The sequence below is a fragment of the Gossypium arboreum genome, chromosome 6 (genome assembly GCF_025698485.1).
Source record: "Gossypium arboreum isolate Shixiya-1 chromosome 6, ASM2569848v2, whole genome shotgun sequence".
NCBI lineage: Eukaryota > Viridiplantae > Streptophyta > Magnoliopsida > Malvales > Malvaceae > Gossypium > Gossypium arboreum.
Window position 1 is genome coordinate 131,770,930 of NC_069075.1, and position 5,892 is coordinate 131,776,821.

The 5,892-nt window shown below is 40.0% G+C and overlaps 1 non-coding gene across 1 annotated transcript; it reads left to right on the top strand.

Moving 5' to 3' along the window:
• The first annotated feature begins 5,422 nt into the window (after positions 1–5,422).
• Positions 5,423–5,529, top strand: LOC128294757 (small nucleolar RNA R71). Its single transcript, XR_008285064.1, has one exon. It is a non-coding gene; the product is annotated as a small nucleolar RNA R71 (small nucleolar RNA).
• Positions 5,530–5,892: the final 363 nt, after the last annotated feature.

Genomic DNA, 5,892 nt, shown 5'->3' on the forward strand with positions numbered 1-5,892 from the left:
ATAATAAATTAATATTGATGCACTCATAGCAACAATAAAAGTGAGCATGAAAGAAATAAAATATGCTCTAAAAACTCAAGATCTCACAAAAATTATGGCTTTTTGATGTTAATCCTGTAAATTTCAATTTTAAGATAATACCTAAACTTGGGGAAATAACCTAAAAAATTTTAGTTCTCAAAAATCAACTTATCATTCTTGATTCTCTAATTCCTTAAAATTTAAAAAATCAATGCATAAATGCCTATGTTTTAATTATCGATAAAAACTCATAAATTAATCAAAATTTATTCTAATAGTGATATGTGTGAGTCACGAGAGAATAAGACAAAATTCAGGGCTTTTTCTGATAATGATATAAATAACCCCCTCCCCCCACAATTAAGATTACATTGTCCTCAATGTACAAAGATAGATTTACTAAAAAATTTAGATCTAAGATCATAAGATAGGGAGAGAAGTGAAACTTCCTGAATGTTAAATGGAATCCTTGAATTGGAGTCATGGAAAGTAATCGGCTAAGGCAAGGGTGAGGTTGGAGGAGGATACTCCAGTGATGGTAGAGGTTGTTAGTCCACAAGTCCTGTGCCAAAAGAATATTATAGCTGGTGGTAGCTATGGTCGTGGTTGAGCAGGGCATGGCAGTCGTGGCGGACCTTTTCCAGTGGAGTTGCATGTTTCTAAGTAATAGTGAGCTTTGGAGCTCTTCATAACTGTGATAGAATCAATAACTCTTTAGGAAATATAAATTAGCATGATTACTCGTAAAGAAATGGCCGAAAACATAAATTGCTTAATATAAATTGTAAAACCTAAAGATAAATTAAAAATAGTATTAAAGAAAAATAAAATAAAAAGTAACTTAAAAAGATAAATAAAGATAAAACTAAAAAACTAAAAATAAGAAATAAAAGTCTTCAAAAATCCTCGTCGCCAGATGGTTTGCGAGGTGGGGGTGGGGATGAAATGTGAAGGTGCTGACAAATCTGATGTAAGGTTGCATCAATGTGATAAAAGAGCTGAAAATATTGCTGCTTGAATCGACTGAGACGCTCAGAGATGTCAGAGAGTGAAGCAGCCGCATGAACTGGGCGATAAATAGGTGGTGACTGAGATGGTAGATCTTCGTGAGGTGGAGGAACATCATAGTAATGTCCTCTGGGCCCTCCTGCTCAACTGACTGGACGAGGCGGTACTGAGAAGGATCAAATCTATGTCGTCGCTCAATCATCCTCATTTAGAGCATACCAGAGATGCCCTGTGGGGACATCTGACCGATGAGAGTGAGAGAGGATACTTGCACCACCGTGTTGAAGAGACTGAAGTACCGTGCCAAGCGAGTCACATAAGGGTCGATAGAAATGACTCCCTTTCTATGCCGCTCTGTCTGATGGTGGGTGTCGAGGGAGATAAAATAAGCGAGGTCGAATACGTGCCCATACGCCATGCTCCATAAAAAATAGGCATCGTTAGTGTTGACGACGCTGGAACTCTCTCGCCTTCCTGTCAGGGTGTGAGCTAGGATGACGTGTAAGTATCTCGGTGATGGAGCGAGGGTCGAAGCCTTGGAGCGGCTAGGGTCATAAGTGGCTGAAGCAGGGACTAGGGCCTTCCAGCAATTTGAAGGAGAATAGTGGATGTGGCGATGGAGACTATCGAAGTCGTCGTCGTCCATGAACTCCTCCGTATATAGTCCTAATGCGACACTGAACTCAGGCAAGCTCAATTGGTGAACTAAACTATCAAGACAGAACTGGACCATTTCGGAATCATCAAACTTTGTCATAACGGTTTGAAAGTGGAAGGTCAAACAGAGTTTTAATGTGAGCTCGAGGTATGTCAGCTCGACGATCTCGAAGAAGAGCCCCCATGGGTCAGTAGTCAGAAGGGCCCGGATTACATCAGCTAGTTGAATCTATTCTAGAGTGGTCCAATCAATACATCGGCCTACGCTGATGGGTCTCGCACGGAGTATCTGAAAAAGTTCCTCCTGGGGTCCCAAGGGAAACTATAGGAAGGGGTGGCGTACTTTGGCAGATGCACTTACTAATGTGGTCCGGGTCCCTTTCATTTTTTTGAAGTTGGGACGATGGTCTTTTTACCACGGGTGTTTGTCATAGTGTGCCTGTGAATAGAATATTAAGTCAACAATAATTCCCACATCTTCAAGCAAAATCTGAGTAATCCAAAAATAATGACTTGCTAGTAAGATAATATGGACACACATTCAAGCATGCTAAAAATGTAGTGATACTGCATATGAATCAATGGGATAAATATAAGATGGATAGAGTGCTAAGGCTAAACCAAGCAAATGCTAAAAGATCAATCAAGTGATAGTGGATAGTACTATTAATAATCCTAATCATGTGGACAAATCAAGCAAGAGTAAAGATCAATGAAAACACAACGACTTAAGTAAATCTTTATCATTAGGGAAAACCGAAAATCACTAGACATGGATAAAGGTTAATAAACATGTAAATTATTAACAGTGAAGACAATTATAAGTCAAGAAATCAAATAAAAGAAGTAAAAGAAATAAAAGTAATGGGGTGAAAGGGAAACAAACGACTGATGAACGATGGTGGTGCTTACCGAGGAAGGGGTACAGCGTCAGTGTGAGGTGGTTGACGACGGCAGTGGTGCTGGTATAATGGTGGAGCTTGAGATGATTGGAGAAGGAGAGAAGAAGAAAGGAAAAGGAGAGTTGTGGAAGAATGGAGGACAAGAGAGGAGATTTTGATGCGTATGGAGGAGAAAAGGTGGATTTTGGGGTGATGGTCAAGCTTAGGTGGCGACGGTGGCGGTGGGAACGGCGGCTAGGGTTAGGGTGTTGGGGAAGGGGATGATGAATAGTGGGGGTTTATATAGATTTTGGGGCACACGGGTGTGCCCTGATTTCAGCCCGTGTGTTTCGTGATTTTCAAATTTGATCGGGTCTGAAATTTGTCCCACGCCCATGTTTTTTGGGCGTGTTGGTGCACACGGCCGTGTTGCATGGCTGTGTCCTACTTTGTTCGCTTCTCTCATGCCCGTGTATATATGCGCACGCCCATGTTATTTTGATAGGTTCGACCACGGGTAGTGGACATGGGTGTGTCGTACGCCCGTGTTAATTTCTTAATTTGGCAGGATTGCCCACTGCCATGTCGCACGACCGTGGCAATGTATCGAATGCCATGTTTTGGAAAATTTTTTTTCTATTTTCACACGGTCGTATCGCACGGCCGTATCGCATGGCCGTGTCGCCGCCCATGGTATAATCACGGCCTAAGGCACGCCCGTGTGCCTGGCCGTGTGGATTTGGGAAGCCTGTGTTCAAGGACTCAGTTAATGATTTAGATGTTAGGAACTAAAATTTAAAGAAATCAACACCGTTAATGCTCAGGTTGCCTCCCGAGAAGCTCTTATTTATAGTCTAAGCTCGGCTTACCTCTCTGTTGCGTAGTCATGGTGGTTCGAGGAGTTTACACTCCTTCTTGCTATCTATTTTATCAAAATGATGTTTTAGATAAGTACTATTTACCTTAAAAGTGCCGATTTTGGAATGAGTTACCTCGACTGTACCGTATGGAAAAATATTAAGTATCGTAAAAGGGATTTCTCCATTAGGTTTAGAAGTGGTAATATGAGGGTCTGTCGCATCTAATAGTACTTTGTCTCCAACTTTAAGTTGATTTGATAAAACATTGAGTCCGTCATGGCGTGGTTTCAGTTTATCGTGTGTTCTCGATTTCTGTGTACGTCGTTCATCTAGTTCCTCGATCTGTAGCCTTCGCTCTTCATAGATGGGTCATTTGTTGTTACTTGAACATGGCTCATTTATGCTCTTTAAACGTGTTTCTTGCAAAGAAGGTTGCATCACATGATCAGTATTAGTAGCATGATTTATACAACCACCTTCAATATTCAATGTGTTACTCGAATTACGAGCTCGAAGAGTGATTGTTTCATCACCACACGAAGTATGAGTTCACCTGTACCAACATCAATAATGGTTATAGAGTTGCTAAAAAGGGTCGTCCTAAAATCAAAGGTACATCACTATCCTCTTCTATGTCTAGAACAACAAAATCAATTGGGAATATAAATTTATCAATTTTGACAAGTACGCCTTCAATGATACCCCTAAGAAATCTATTGGTTTTTTCTGCTAACTGAATGCTCATCCTAGGTTGTTTGGGTTTCCCAAGACCTAGTTGTTTAAACATTTTATAGGGCATGACGTTAATGCTCGCCCCTAAATCAGCCAATGCATTATTAACATCTAAAATACCAATTAAACAAGGAATCGTAAAACTCCTTGGATATTTCAATTTGTTGGCCAGTTTATTCTGCAGAATGGCTGAGCAAACTGCATTCAACTCCACATGCGACGCCTCATCCAACTTTTGTTTATTTGCTAAAAGCTTCTTTAAAAATTTAACTGCGTTTGGAATCTGTGAAAGAGCTTCAATAAACAGTAAGTTAATATGTAATTTCTTTAATAATTTAAGGAATTTACCAAATTGTTCGTCCGTGTGGTCTTTCCTTATCGTACTGGGGTATGGCACTCGAGGTTTATATTCTCTACTTACCGATTTTTTCTCACTGTGGTCCACCTCATCCTTACATTTACTTACCACAATTCTTTGCCTCGGTTCTGGTTCAGGTTCAACTAAACCTTCTTTATCTTGAATGGTAATCACATTAAGTTGTTCCATTGGGTTGGATTCAGTGTTACTCGACAAGCTACCTTGTGGTTATTCAGAAATCAGTTTAGCAAGCTGGCCTATATGAGTTTCGAGCTCTTGGATCGACACTTTTTGATTCTTAAGTACTGTTTCGGTATTTTGAAAATGAGTTTCTAACACTGAGATGAATTTAGTTAGCATCTCTACAAAGTTCAGCTTCTTTTCCTACTGGTAAGGTAGTTGTTGAAAACCTGGGGGAGGTTGTAGCCTTTGATTTCCCTAGCCACCCTATGAGAAGTTGGGATGGTTCCTCCAACCTGCAATATAAGTGTTACTGTATGGGTTATTTTGAGGTCTAGAATTATTGTTACCCATATATTGAACTTGTTCATCCTCAGTGCTAGGGTTGAAGGATTGATATTCTGTGTGTACTCATCCTCTATTTGAATTACACCTCATCACTGGATGTACCTGAGTAGAACCACACAAACCGTCAATCTTTTTATATAATAGTTCTACCTGGTTAGATAGCATTGTAACTGCGTCGAGGTTGAAAACACTAGCTACTTTTGTCGGCTTTGTTCTCATGACTTGGCGCAGATAGTTATTCAGTGACATCTCTTCAATAAATTCATAAGTCTCTTCAGGTTTTTTGTTGTTGTAAGTTCACGGTGGCTGCTTCGATGAGTTGTCTTTTTGAGGGGTTCACACCATTGCAAAAAGTCTGAACCTGCAGCCATAGAGGTAATCCATGGGGAGGGCACCTTATTAATAGGCCCTTGTATCTCTCTTACGCATCATACAGGGTTTCTAGATCCATCTGCACAAAAGAGGAGATATCATTCCTTAGTTTGGCCATTTTAGCCGGCGAAAAATATTTTAGTAAAAATTTTTCGGTCATTTGTTCCCAAGTGGTGATTGACCCTCGTGGCAAAGAGTTTAACCATTGTTTAGCTTTGTTCCTCAATGAGACTGGAAACAACCGAAGGCGTATTACATCGTCAGAAACGCCATTGATCTTAAAAGTGTCATAGAACTCTAGAAAATTTTCCAAATGAGTGCTTGGATCCTCGTCTTGTAAACCATCAAACTGAACAAATTTTTGTATCATTTGAATCATGTTAGGTTTCAGTTTAAATTATTTGCAGCAATAGCAAGTCTAACTATGCTGGATTCAGCTCCTATTAAACTAGGTTTAGCATAATCATACATAGTA